We start from the raw sequence: 15,546 nt of genomic DNA, 5'->3' as shown, positions 1-15,546 counted from the left end.
AGTTGGTATCTCTCCAGATTTCATCTCATTTTTATCCACATAAAAATTATCAATCCAACACCATCTCAGCCAAGCACTCATCCTCTCGAGTATTAGGAAAAGCTGTATTTTTTGGTGTTATCTTTATTTGATCCCCACTCAACAGATAAACATCACCTGGGCATCTGCTAAGAGAATAGTCACTGCCTGCATTAACAGAAGACACAATTTAGGAGCCAGACCATTATTGCCCCCTGTATTCTGTTTCTTCAAGCACCCCTCAGGATAACCCCTATGGCTGCCATCTCTGTACTGCTCGCCCATCACCACATGCACTCTTAACCTCTCTTCTCTCTCACTGCTCAAATTTAATGGCTTATTCACAATTTATCTGACACATCATTCTGCAATAGTGGGTGACAGTGGTTTAATGTGCAAACTGACATGAATATAAGAGTTCAGGTCTCCCCCCATTTCATACCCCACTTCATCCTGGATAATATTTTAAACCAAGAAATTAATGAGGATTTCTCAGACCTCATTTTCTTTTAACTCACTTCAAAATTTGATGCAGCTAACCACAAGTTGTATAAGCTCAGACAGTTGGGTTTTCTGTTTTTGGTAATGCAAGTGCCTGACTTCAGTTTTCTTGTTTTTTATTTTTTGTTTTTAATGTTTATTTATTTTTGAGACAGAGCATGAGTGGGGAAGGAGCAGAGAGAGAGGGAGACACAGAATCCAAAGCAGGGTCCAGGCTCCGAGCTGTCAGCACAGAGCCTGACGTAGGGCTTGAACCCACAAACCATGAGATCATGACCCGAGTGTAAGTCGGACGCCCAAGTGACTGAGCCACCCAGGCGCCCCTTAAGTTTTGACTATTAAGGCACTGGCTTCAAACAGGCATCCCCTTCAAAGATGGCTCTCCTGAATAAACACATTGTCAGGGGCGCCCGGGTGGCTCAGTCTGTTAAGTGTCCTCCTCTTGATTTTGGCTCAAGTCATGATCTCACGATTCACGACTTAGGCTCCTGAGTTCAAGCCCCACGTTGGGCTCTATGCTAACACTGCAGAGCCTGCTTGGGATTCTCTCTCTCTCTCTCTCTCTCTTTTTGAGGGAGAGAGACAGAAAGAGAGAGAAAGAGAGAGAGAAAGCGAAAGCAGGGTAGGGGCAGAGAGAGGGAGACACAGAATCCGAAGCAGTCAGTCTCCAGGCTCTGAGCTCTGTCAGCACAGAGCCCAATGTGGGGCTTGAACTCTCAAAACCTGAGATCATAACCTGAGCCGACGTCAGATGCTTAACCGACTGAGCCACCCAGGCGCCCCGTACACTTTGTAAAAACTGAATAAACACACTGTTAGCTATGAAACTAGATAAAGAGTCAGGTGACGCCCCAGGCTTCTTTGTTTCAGAGATCTTGGTTGATTTCACTAACTGTCCACTTGGGCTGCTTGTCTTTTCTCTTCCTGCACTTTAAATTCTCACTTTTACGTTGTAAATTCACCAGTAAACAGCTCTAGACCCTCTACCCTGGATCCCAATACAAGCAGAACCCCAAGTCCACACCTTTTCCCTCCCTCCCTCTCTTCTTCTCTCTCATCTCCCTCTGGACCGTGTTGTGTGGCCCCAAGTATGCCATGTAACTTCTAAGAATTCTAAGTAGTAAACTTTCTTTCAAAGTTTCTTGATGGTTATTCCAGTCCAGCCACAACGCTCGTTATCCATAGGCTGAGACTGACACACAACACCACATTAATTTGGTATCGCTATTTCTTCAGCTTCCCTAAGTATACTGGCTACGTTCTCTGAACCTCATCTCTTTGTTTTTCCTCCTAGCTCTCTTTGAGCTATCTCTCTAACATCTATTTTTTGGGAGGCACCTGGGTGGCTCAGTCGGTTGAGCATCTGACTTCGGCTCAGGTCATGATCTCGCGGTCTGTGAGTTCGAGCCCCATGTCAGGCTCTGTGCTGACAGCTCAGAGCCTGGAGCCTGCTTCGGATTCTGTGTCTCCCTCTCTCTCTGCCCCTCCCCCACTCATGCTCTGTCTCTCTCTGTCTCAGAAATAAACGTTAAAAAAATTTTTTTAATCTACTTTTTGGGCCTTATAACTCAGAAGGTGTACTCACTCTCATAAAAGCTACCACCTTTAGATTGATGAATTCTCCTAACTAGAATTCTGGTAACATATGTTCAATGTCTATACAGAGATTTTTCTCCTGGATCTAGTCACTGGCCAATACCCAAATATGCATAAAAACTAATTTACTGCTTTCCTTTCCAAAATTATATTCTTTTTTCAGAATCCTGAGGTTACCTCTAAATGACCTCTTTCTTCCATTCATAAATTAAGTCTGGAAAAGCTGTTGATTCTTCTTTTGAATTCTCTGTTCCAAAGGCCAAAATTAAATTAGATGTTCTCATCATTTATTGCTTAGGTTATGCCAGTATTTCCCTAATTGGTCTTCCTGACACAAATCTCTTTCCATTCAATCTACCAATGACAAATTTTCCTAAAATACTGTTTCTCATTCTTTTGCCTTCCTGTTTAAAAACTGTGATGACCCTACACTGCCCAAAGCATATTATCTTAAACTCTTTGGTCTAACCTGATAGGTTCATTGCTAATAGCATATCTCTTTCTGTCCCCTAATCACAGAAGTAACCAATAATGAATCACAGTGTACTTTAAAATTATCCTATAAAATCATGAAGTAAGGGGTTGTTTCATCACTTCTTGTTTACCACTGTACGTCGCTAGAAAAAAAAAAAAATTAACATGCATTCAGAAAATGGTCTTAGTTCACGTTAGTATCCCTACCTGATATGCTGTCTTCTATCTTCTTATGAAAAGCAAAGCCCAACTCATATACCATATCCTCCACTAAACATTATCAATACTTCAACCTGTACTGATCCTTCTTTATCGATTCCTACAGATTCACAACATCCTGTATTGTACTTCATGTGAAGTAACTTTGTCTTTCCAGCTAGGTATTACAGTACGCTGTTTGAAAAGCCATCAGAGTATTAAACAGAAATTTTTAAAAATCTGAACCTTTATAATTAGAATCTAAAAGATGAGTTAAGAAATGTGGCAAATAAGAGATTATCTTCTAACTACTAGAATTAGCTACCAGTAGAGAATGAAGTCTCTATGTGTTAGTAGGCATAAAACCCATTTTTATAAAGCTCCTAAGAGAATGGAAACCTAAGAGCACTTCAAGGAGGCCCATGTGTCTAAGTGATATATGTACATATACATAATGCGGGGAACTCTTTCACCAAGGAAGGTTACTGACTTGTGAGGTAAATAGTCTTCCATGAGGAAAATACAGACTCCTCTCTGTAGATTTCAAGGCTCTTGACAAACACTACCCAACCTAAATTTCAGCCACGAATTCATTTCATACATGTAATAAATAAAAAGTAATTTCCATTTTATTGATTCTGTCTGCAACATAAATACAGGCATTTTTAACATATTAAAATAATAAGCATTAGTTATTATTACAATGTCAATCATTTGTAGAGTACTTGCTATGCCCAGGTACAGTATTAACATCTTTTATTCAGTAGAAATGATAACAATGATATAACATATATATAAGAAAATAAAACATTCCTGGATTTCTCAATGTTCCAATATATTTACTATAAAGTTAGAGAATCTTTTCATTTATCCTTGAAAATATTTTCATATATTACAGGATTAAATCTGTAACCATTTCTTCCCCACATTATGGTGCTAACTGCTCTGATCTGAAAGAATAATAAAACTTATCTTCCATAAAGACAAAAGGTTACATCCTGGGACAGGTACCTAGGTACTGGCTAAAAGTGCTAGGGAGACTATTTCTAGGTATTTACATTTCATGCAGGAATGAGACCCAAGACTTAGAGACCTCTCTAGGTCTGAGACACCCAGAGCTATCTGAGTTTTGGGGAGAGTTTACTTACAGACCAACGTGTTATAGTTAGCAATCAGGCCCATAATGTTTCCAAGGAGACTCTTGCAGGAGGGGAGAAAGATAGCTGCCTCCTTACCACTCAATAAGCAGAGAAAAATGGTTTTTTTCATGTTCTTCACCTATGGACAGCTGTGCTACTTTCGTTGCAAAGTAGCATTATGTCACCACAAATGTAAGGTCAGAGGCTTTTATTATTTAGGAAAATCTGTCACTGATATAAAACACCATATGTGTGCATTCAAAATAAAATAAATATAAATATTAAAAACCTGAAACCCAACACAGTGTGAACTTACAGTCTTGGCAGGTCTGAAAATTCACACGTACAACACATAACTTACTTTATTTCCACATCTCATTATAATTTCTGCCTCTGATAACTTAGCCTAATACAAAACTTCAATCTTGGTTTTTAAATTTAGATTTTTCCTGTGATTTCTCACTCTGGTTTCAGAAAACCATATGTAACACTGAGGCATCAAGAGTGGTATGCAACTCTTGATCCTTGTTCATTTCTCTACACATATCTTATGGCAACATAACTTGTCATATGTTCCCTCCACACAGACATTAAACACAGGTTACTGGAGTGTGTAGTGAAATCGTGATGTCCTTGCTGATTTGATTCCCACCTCAGTTAGGAGGCATAATCAAGTCTCTGAAATTTCAAATGAATCACCCTATTGTCCATACCATTGACTTCTCATCTTGATAAAGGCAGGAGAGGGAAAGGTCAATAACTGGTACTCCTGCTCAAATTCTAACAGTTAAGAGATACAGGGGAGTTGGCTTATGGAGAGATCAAAATTTTACTTCTGTATCTGATGAGAGCAGATAGGGAAGACTATCTATTTAGGGAAGGTTTATCTATTAAAGTGTTTTCTAGTACTGAATCCAAAATTAGACTTTCTCATTCAGTATCAGCAGGATAGTATGGGGACAGTCATTCTCCTACCCTTGTAACATGGTAAAATGGAGAGCAGAAGCAGCTTCCTGAGGACAGCTCAATCCCAACAAGGGGAGAAGAGACTCCCAGTCTCTTCTCAATTCACCAAATAACTCCCTGAACTACTCAAGTAGAAGTTAGAGGCCTAATATGTTAGGACAATGGATCATACACATAAAAGGAAGCATCGGAAGTAGGAAGAAAACATTCAATAATCCCTCCTACATACCAATATTCTACAGCTTTCTATTCTCCTAAACCACTGTGCTTAATCATGAAGCTTCGGCTGAACCAAGGTATTGTCCCCCCAGAGAAAAGGATCAGCAATCTATCAAGACATTACTGCTCCTATCTTTTTGAGTAACCTACCCCACCTGTGATTTTGGGTATCCTGCTGCGACCACTATTAGCAGTGCAGATTTTTGAGCCCAGAATCCTTCAAAATAGTCCAAAAACACATTAATTAAATATGTAGCCATTCTATATCCAAAGCTGAACATGTTTTCTCCATTCTATTTCCCATCCCAAATTATGAACAGCTTATTATCTAGGATTTGCTACAATTAGATCGAATGGCTTAAATTCTAAGAACAAAAGTCTAACATTATAGATATTCCAAATTTGAAAATAACCTCCTTAAACTACTAAATTCCCAAAGAGAAATTAAAGTCCAAAGATTAAATTACCCTGACAGTTATATACAAATACAAAACAAATTAAAGTTCAAAGAAATTGATGTCTACAGTCAAATTTTCATGCCCCTGTAAGGTACAACTCCATGAAGTTAAAATCATACTACTTAGTTCAAAGTCCAAGACAAATACCTTCCTTACAAATTTCTTCTACTTCCTCTCAGTAAGTCATTCTCAATGTCTAGGATAAGTACAGTTCTTTCAGGGATTCAGAAATTGCATCATGTCAAAGACAAGTTTTTACTAACTAAATTTTAAAGAATCTAAAAAACAGTCATCTGGAAAAAATATGACGTTGAATTGTATATCATATTCCATGACCATTGAAAAATTCAAAAGGAATCAAAGATTTAAATGAAAAAAGGAAAAAAAAATATAACCATGAAAGTTCTAGAAGAGAAAAATTCCTTTATAAATTGGAGAAAGACACTTCTAAACATGATTCAAAACCATAAAAGAAATACTTGTATATTACATAACATTAAAAAAAATAACCAGGATCAAAAAACAAATGACCCACTTGGGGGAAAAAAAATTAAAACTCACAACACAGGCAAAAGGTCCATTCCCCTCAAAATATAAAGAACAGGTAAATATCTAACAGAAGTAAAACACTAAAAACTCCCTATAGAAAATGAGCAAAGAGGGGCGCCCGGGTGGCTCAGTCGGTTAAGCGTCAGACTTCAGCTCAGGTCAAGATCTCACAGTCCATGAGTTCGAGCCCCGCGTCAGGCTCTGGGCTGATGGCTCAGAGCCTGGAGCCTGCTTCCGATTCTGTGTCTCCCTCTCTCTCTGCCCCTCCCCCGTTCATGCTCTGTCTCTCTCTGTCTCAAAAATAAATAAACGTTAAAAAATTAAAAAAATAAAAATAAAAAAAAGAAAATGAGCAAAGAAAATGAGCAAAGAAATTTTTTTGTTTTTCACACAAAAAAATTCAAATGGCCTTTCAACAAATGAAAAGACACTCAACTCATTCATATCTTATTATTAATAAATAAAAAATTAAAACAACCCTGAAAAAATATTTTTCACCTATCAGACTGACAAAAACGTGAACACTTCTGTTGATAAGGCTACGATGAAGCAGAATGAGACTCATGGAATTTGGTAATATATAAACAATAGTACATATTCATTTATCTGATTCAGCAGTTCAACTTCTAAGAATTTATACTACAGATATGATACATCTGCCAAGAATGACAAGTATATACATTTATTACCACACTATTTGTAACTGCAGAAAAGTAGACATCACCCAAATGTCCACCAAGAGACTGTTTAAATAAACTATGACATGATATACAGTAAAAATTAAAAAATAAACTGTGACAAATTCACATAATACAATATTAACACTGTGCAGCAGTAAAAACAAGTGAAAAGCTCCTCTATATACTGATATGGAAGTATTTCCAGAATATGCAGTTAAGTGAAGAAAAAAAAAAAAAACCAAGGTGCAGATAGTATGTAAAGTTTGCTTTCTTTTGTAAAGAAAAGGAAAAATTAAGAAAATATATTTGTAATTGCATTTTAAAAAATGACACGAGAGGCATATATAGTATAGAACATACTAAATCATCTACCTAACTAGTCTAACTTGAGCAAGACTGCCTGGGTCTGTCTCTGCCACTTACAAATTAATTAACTTTTTTAGACCTATCTATAAAATAGGAATTATAGGAATTCTTCCATAATAGGGTTGATACACAAAATAAATGGGCTAACATTTGCAAAATACACAGGTCAGTATTGGGCACTTAGTATTATAGACTTGTTTGTTAAACACCTAGATAAGTAAAATGCAAAGTGGACAAAAGACTTGTCAATGTATACTTTTCTTTATATCACTCTAGTTTCTGAACTATTAGTTTTTGAATTATGTATGATTCAAAAATTACAGTAAATGAAAATATAAACTTAACAAACCTGGCCCCACATCCAAGTTTAAATACAAGCCATTCTCAGATCAGATTACTTCCCAAAACACTGTGTTCCTAGAAACCAGAACTGAGTAACATCTCAAGGAAAAACGAACCTGGCAATATTCTTGGTTTCAGCTCAATTAGGATGCTTGTCAGTTTGTGTGAGTAGCAGATTCCATAAAATTTCTATTAAAGCACTAATTCTGACACTACAGATTCATCATATCTAGGGACACAATGCACTTAGCATACTGTTGTCTCTCACAGAATAACATTTGTGACATTCCTGCCTTCCAGAAAACTTCAAACATTTTCAACCCCAATCACCAAATTGTATTTGAAGTACAATATATTCCTCTGCAACCTACCTCAAAAATCTCTTCATTTCTTTTCCTTCCTTTAACCTCCTGTCCCTGGCACTCTGCAACTGCTCGAAGTGGACTCTATATTATGAAACAGGGGCTACTACCTTCAGTAAACACATATTTTGAATCCTATACTACAAGGGGCACTTTCCACCACCTCATTCTGGAATTGCAAAGCTAGTGAGGCCTGCCTCTTAGAGAGGGTTTCTCTCTCATCTCATTTGTTTCGGCTGGCAAATCACTCTCAACTGAGATTCCGGAACTGAGGTTTCAACCGATGCTTCTGAAGCCTGAACCCCTAGAGGCCCAGTAAGAACCAATACCTCTTCCATGTGCTCCTCCAGGCACTGTCTTTCATCATCGAATTGTTCAGACCTTGAATAGCATTTTTTTTTCTGCAGCAATGAAATATGCCTCTAGTGTTCATTTTCTTCCATCCTCGTCTACACTTTTCAGTTTAAATTTTTTAGTATGTTTAATATGTTTAGAAAGGCGAGTTTCTAACTGCTTAATCTATTAATTTGGTCTCTTCAAAACATACAGGATTACTGCTGATTGCTGGAAATGAGTATTTGGCTTCCTTTTTATGTTTTTTAGATGTTAGGGTTTGTTTCCTAATATATGCCTCTATTTATTAAATTCCAGAATCTTCTCTAAAAGCAATGATGAAACCATTCAATTCTGAGTTTACTAAAAGCACCTACTCTTAAAAAAAATTTTTTTTTCTCCTCCGCTTCCCTGGGATGCATAATTCCACACAGCATCTTTTCTCCCACCAACGGAATCATCCCCATCCAAGCTTGGATCTAACTCATCCTCTTGCCTGACTCCTTTCAATATGCCCTATTTGCTGAGTCTTGTCTCGAGACCTAATTCTTGGTTGTTCCTTCTAAGCACAAACTGTACTTCTGTACAAACCTACAATTACTATATTACCTTAAAAATCAACCAGTGGTACTCTGTGCATTCTACAGGTCTTCTTAGTCTTTCCCAATCTTTAAGATGCTGTTCTGATAATATCTTTTACATCATCCCTTATCTGTGATCTCTCAGTACTTTTCCGACTCTTTTTGAGGGAGTCCTTCCACTTGAGATCTTTCCTCTTCCTTTTTGATTAACTGGAGACCTACCCCCCTATTTCAATCTGGTAACAACCGAACCCCTTTCCCTTTTCCAATACTCTTTTGAAGAGAATTTACATCCCTCCGACTCACCATTTCTCTCTCACAGATGTCTACTTGAACGTCGATTTATTTTCTGGCACCTTTATCAAGTTCGTCCCCTAATTTCTCTAGATTTTTCCTAAAAAAGTTTTATTTTCCTCCAGCTGATTTTTTTGTTTCCAATTCTTTCCGTTACTCTACATTAACACTGAAGCACAAGTTTTAAGTGACTCTAACCCCTTAAATTCCTAAGCAAGATCAATTATTAAAGCCAGAGCATTCCAAGCACAGCCCTTTTTTTTTTTTAATGGCTTTCTAAGCCACCTTTTTTGCAACATTTTATTTTTGATCCTCAATTTAAGGAGAAGGTATATGCTCTTTACAGTAAAGACCCCTATTCTTCCTTAATTTGATATCCATCAATCTCCTATGAATGGAGTCCCAGTCTGAATCTCAGCAATCAAAAGTCATAGTCAAACTGTATGGAACGATCAAATTCAGAGCCACCTGAAATCAAAAGGTAAGAACAACTTCTAAACCTATAGACAAGTCATATGATTCCTAGATTTGTTCTTCCAACACTCCTTCCCTTGACTCTGAAGAGGAGTCAAAACATAAAAGCGGATGAGAATCTGAGACTTTCTGTGCCACCAGTCTAGGCCTGGCCCTAAACATTTCCAGCACGTACAGCTAACACACACACCTAAAAAAGGCTGGTACATGAAAAGGGCTTGCTTTATTACCAAAACTTTGTCTCACACAAGGCTACTTAGAAAAAAATTATAGGGGCGCCTGGGTGGCGCAGTCGGTTAAGCGTCAGACTTCAGCCAGGTCACGATCTTGCGGTCTGTGAGTTCGAGCCCCGCGTCAGGCTCTGGGCTGATGGCTCAGAGCCTGGAGCCTGTTTCCGATTCTGTGTCTCCTTCTCTCTCTGCCCCTCCCCCGTTCATGCTCTGTCTCTCTCTGTCCCAAAAATAAATAAACGTTGAAAAAAAAATTTTAAAAATAAATAAAAAATAAATAAAAAAAGAAAAAAATTATATATCCGCGTTTAAGGTCAAGCAGCAGTTAACAATTTGACTAGGATGCATCGAGTAAGGATGTCTGCACTTCTAGTCCGATTTTGCTTGCTGAGCACCCCCAAAGCTTGCCTGCCTTTACTTACAGCCGAAAGCATGTAGACTTGCCACCAAACAAATGGGTGTTTACCATCATACAATCAGCCGCTCCCCAGTGGAAAAAACCGCCATGAGCTGTAACAACCCACTACCACGGAAAATACGTGGTGAGCGCCTAGTCTGGGATCATCAAAGTTTTTAACACCTCCCACTGTAGCCATGCCAGAAGCGTGCCCGAAGCTCTACTCCACGCTTTCCAACACAGCATTCTTCTTTTTCATTTTCTCTTTACTCCCACTCTGTATCTTGGATGTCGGGGTGTGAGGAGTCCGACATGTAAACGTCTCTCTTTTAGAAATAGAAGTAAAGCGGCAGGAAAACAAAATATTCCGTTGTAACCGCCGGAGAAAATATTGAAGACCGTGGCTTATAAACTGCAGGCGTACTGACTCGGAACCCCAGCATTCGACTTACCAACGATGCCACAGGCAGCACCCAACCGACTTGGCGACGACCGTGATGATGGCGCAGAGGTAAAACCGGTGCCCGGGAACCTTACAGCCTGGAGGGCGGAGCTAACTGGGCACTTCCTGTGGGCAGCTCCTCCCTAAGAGGAAAGAAAGAGGCGGGTCACAACGCCAACGCTCTCTTTCCAAATTGACCAATCAGACCACGAGAAGAAGTAAAAAAGCGCATGGTGAAGCGTGTTGTTCTTCTATATGTCCTTCCGTAGTACAGCAAACGGTTTTGTGAGTTAAGTGTTCCCGCTCCTCAGTGTAATGCAGTGTCTCTTGCACAGGATTTAACTTGCACGTCACGGCAACCTTTTGGCAAGCTCAATGGTTCTCTCGGTGACATCTTCATCCCACTGGGTCACTAGGGAACTTTGAGATTACCTGTAACCTCAAAGCGAGCTACAAGTTGGCTGTGTATCTCACCTCTCCTAAAGATGCCAGGTTATTAATTATGGTAACCACAAAATATATTGTCCAAACTAGGACACTTAAAAAGGAGAAAAGATTAATTAAAATTATAAGTTTTGGGCGCGTCTGAGTGGTTCAGTCAGTTAAGAAAGGAACTCTGGATCTACCCCCCCAGGCCAGTGAGGACCCTGCTTGGGAATCTTTCTCCCTCCCTTTGTAGTTACATCTAATCGCATATATTTTGTTTTGTTCATTCACAGAGCTTAATCTCAGAAGTTAGAAGGGACACATTGTGCTTAACACTCTTCTTTTCTCATAACTCTGTCTCCTATATCTCTGAATAGTCACTGCTACACCCCACTTCTTAGTTTTGATCCCACCCAGAAATCCAAGTTGGAAAGAAGGGGAGATTAGATCACTCAAAAGAAGATTTTGTCAGTTGCCACATTGGTTCTTTTCTCCATAATAGAATATGATGAAAAATTAAACTCGAGAAGAACAGCAGTGAAGGGGAAAACCTGAGAGGCACATGGTATAGGTTTCAGGGAGTCGTTTATGGAGACTTTTGGAGGCAAAGATATGGAGGTGGACAGTGGAATATGGGAAATGGATAGGACATAAAAGTGTTTAAGAAGTGTTTATTTGTATTATATTAATATACTTCATAGTGTTTACATTAATCATCTACCTGGAAGTTGACTTTTTATTGTTGTGTTATGATTCTATGACCACTATACTGTAACCCTCTGATTTAAACAGGATAAAAATAGAACCAATGGAATTTAGGATAAAATTTCATAAAATCATATGTCCTGATCAAAAAATGGTTCAAGTTTAAAATAATTTTCTAGCTACATTAGCACCTATAAGGTGTGTTTATGATACTGGGCTACACATCCCTATAACTTGACCATCTTCATGATTCTTTGAGAGGCTCTACTTCATGTTTCCTGGCAAGTTTTTGGTTTTCTTTTTTCATTTAAACTAATGGTTTGCAAGTTATTTGACAGAACTGACATCTCCATTTATTTATATCTTAAGAACTTCTCATTTATATAGATTCTCTAAAGTTGTGAAATTGCACCCCCAAAACTAAAATTTTCCTTGTTTCAAATTTCTACTTAATTGGTTAACCAAAGGGACAGTTGAGGGGATGGTGTCAAATTAGCAGGATACAATATCTTCATTGTCACAATCCCAAAACTCATAGTCCCTTTACTTAATTGCGTTGCTATCTTTAGCTAAGGATTAGGAAGAAGCTGCTTTGCCCGGGTAATTCTTTTCCCTGGAACCTGAATGACCTCTAATTTTTACACCCTGCTGACAGAAACATATGTGACCCAGTTTTCTCAGAGTCTTGTTTCATGTGTTATAAATGTAGAGATATGTAATCTCTATAGCTTTTATTAAAAGATAAATGATTCTTCTCCTATATCCTCTTCTCAGGATGGGTGTTTGACTTTTAGGTTGTAACAGTGGACACAACAGCACACCAAATGACACAGACGAAAGGGAAATAATAGCTTCAACCATTTTTCATAAGCTGAAACTCTGTGCTGACTATAAAGCTACTTACTCAAAGACCTTTTTGTAAATATCACAATGTGGACAATCTAGGGCCAATATATCCAAATTCCACAGTGGTTTTCTACCACCAAAAGGCATGAAATGTCGACATTCATTAAATAGACCACTAGTAATGTTAATACAAGTGCAGATTAAAGATGACTACAATTCTTCGATATTCCTCCTATTGAGAGGTAAGGTCTATGTTACCTCTGCTTGAATCTGAGAGGATTCTGCAACTACTCTGACCTATAGAATATGGTGCCAGTGCCGTATTTCTGCCAATTTGTAGCATGGTCATTAAAAGACGTACTATTTCCACTTCCTATCTCTTGAAATGCTTACTCTGGGAAAATCCAGCTGCCCTATAAGAAATCGGACCTATGAAACTTCATGTCATGAGAAAGCCCAAGATAGCCACATAAAGAGAGAAATCCTCAAGTAGCCACCATGGTCATGGTCCTCTCAGTCCTGACATCAGGCCTGTGGGTGAAATCACGTTCCTATGCCTCCATTGTCACCTGCTAATTGACTGCAACTGCATAAGAGAGTCCAAGGGCAAGCCACTCAGATGAGTCAACAGAACAATTAATAAATAAATACATACATACATACATAAATACATAAATAAATAAATAGTTGTTTTAAGCCACCAAAATTTGAGGAAGTTTGTTAAGCAGCAATAGATAACTGGGATAACACCCAACGTTAATTGAGCACTTAACTATGTGCCAGGTACTTTCAAAACATATTCACATGAATCAATTAACTTAAATATTAAAACCACTCGAGATAATTATCCTTATTTGACTAGTGAGAAAACTGAGCAGCGAGATTAAATAATAGTGCCCAACGTCAGAGATTATTAAAATGCCATATGAATCTAGAGTCCCTGGACCACCAATCTCTCCTAACCTAACCTTTCAGTAGTAAGTGAGGCACTATATAGTCATCTTACATGTCTCAGTTTGTAGTCTCCCATTTACAGTATCAATGTAAGTAATCAAGGTTGTGTTTGCCTGCCTAATAATTTATGCCCACATCCATTAAACTCATCAAAAATATTTTCAGCTTCATCATATCAGATGGCAAGGTGTATTAAAACTATGAAGACACTATAAAGAAAGATTAAATTTGAAAGTAAAATCAATACCATTAATACAAAAATATATCTATATCATATACATATGATTTGATCACTTACATAATATCAGACAGCCTTCTTCCATCAAAAGAGAACAATTAAGAAATACTGTTAAAAAAGATTCAACTTGTATATAATCTCCTAGCCATACAATATTGCCAGCATGTATAATGTAGTTTTAAGAGTGACAATGGGAACATGGGAGTGGCTCAGTCGGTTAAGTGTCCAACTTTGGCTCAGGTCATGATCTCATGGTTCATGAGCCCGAGCCCCGTGTCGGGCTCTGGACTGACAGCTCAGAGTCTGGAGCCTGTTCAGATTCTGTGTCTCCATCTCATTCTCTGCCGCTCCCCCCACTCGCACTCTGTCTCTCTAAAATAAATAAACATTAAAAAAAAGTTTGAGGGGCGCCTGGGTGGCGCAGTCGGTTAAGTGTCCGACTTCAGCCAGGTCACGATCTCGCGGTCCATGAGTTCGAGCCCTGCGTCAGGCTCTGGGCTGATGGCTCAGAGCCTGGAGCCTGCTTCCGATTCTGTGTCTCCCTCTCTCTCTGCCCCTCCCCCGTTCATGCTCTGTCTCTCTCTGTCCCAAAAATAAATAAACGTTGAAAAAAAAAATTAAAAAAAAAAAAGTTTGAGAGTAATAATGAAACATCAAAGGTAAAATAAAATACTAGATTACACATAATCCGTTTATAGCCAGGAATAGTTAGGAATTCCCAAAGAGGAAGGCATGTTAATATGAAGGATACAAAATTAAAAAGGTTAAAGTTGCTTTGACACACGTTATATCTTCAGACCATTTCTGCTCTTACTCTCTTTTTCCTTCCACAGCTTCCTTTCTATTTTGAAATTATTCTCAGGTAACAATATAAAGATCAATTTGTATTCAAAGGAAGTCATTTCTTACCAATCAGGCATCAGATAAGAGAAATGGTATTAGTATTGTATTTATATCCACAAACCAACAACACTCAATAAGGCTAGTTAGAACAGCAGCGGCAGTTAGTGTGCACAGTAGTATTATACTAGGTATCTGTGTTTCTGTGAAAACAATTCAGAAACGAGGACAACAAGTTTAAATATATTTCACATTATATTAATTAAAAAAGACTCATTATTCTGTCCTCTCCATTATCTAAACTTGATTTCTGTGCCCCAAGGTTAACTTTCAGTTGTACAAGACTTGAAAATTGATCTAGAAACAGTGGAATAGCATCCCAGCCTTTTAAAGTGTGTCATTTCCTTGTACTCCTGGCCAACTTTAAAATCCATTGTGGAACTTTGTTCAAACTACTTTTTACCTGTGTTTCACTGTTTCTCACTGTTTCTCACCCTTTTACCTGCTTGATCCCATACTTTTGCTCCTGCTCGCACTACAGAGAGGAGTTTGGTACCTGGTAGCATGCCATTAGCAATGCACTACTATACTATTACTAAAATAAAGTTTTCATGGAACAACAATGTAATGTCAATTATGAAACCAGTGGAACCAATTCTATCCTACAATTACTTATCTGAGCTCTTATTTCAAAACCATTTGTATTGTCTGAGGAAGGCATGTTTTATAATTCAAAGCATGACCATTGTCAAAGAATGACAAATGTATTTGAGCACTTAAATGACAAACATAAATTCTCAGGGGTATAAAGAGGAGTTTTTAACCATGATGCACAGTGTGAAATTGATCCTTTTTATTTTCCATTTATATTCTCTTACCAAGTGGTATGTGAGGAAAAGACAGGCAAGTTACATTTGT

General features: G+C 38.1%; 1 protein-coding gene across 2 annotated transcripts in view; it reads right to left on the bottom strand.

The window, feature by feature from the left end:
• Positions 1-11,197, bottom strand: part of LOC122478926 (cytochrome c oxidase subunit 7B2, mitochondrial) — a 164,948-nt gene extending 153,751 nt beyond the window's left edge. For both annotated transcript variants that reach the window (XM_043572737.1, XM_043572738.1), the window contains exon 1: positions 10,630-11,197. The gene's annotated coding sequence lies outside the window, so the exon portion shown is untranslated. The remainder of the gene's footprint in view (positions 1-10,629) is intronic.
• Positions 11,198-15,546: the final 4,349 nt, after the last annotated feature.

This window comes from Prionailurus bengalensis, chromosome B1, assembly GCF_016509475.1.
Source record: "Prionailurus bengalensis isolate Pbe53 chromosome B1, Fcat_Pben_1.1_paternal_pri, whole genome shotgun sequence".
Classification (NCBI taxonomy): Eukaryota; Metazoa; Chordata; class Mammalia; order Carnivora; family Felidae; genus Prionailurus; species Prionailurus bengalensis.
The sequence above is the reverse complement of the archived record's forward strand: the minus strand, read 5'-3'. Positions and strand labels throughout refer to the sequence as shown.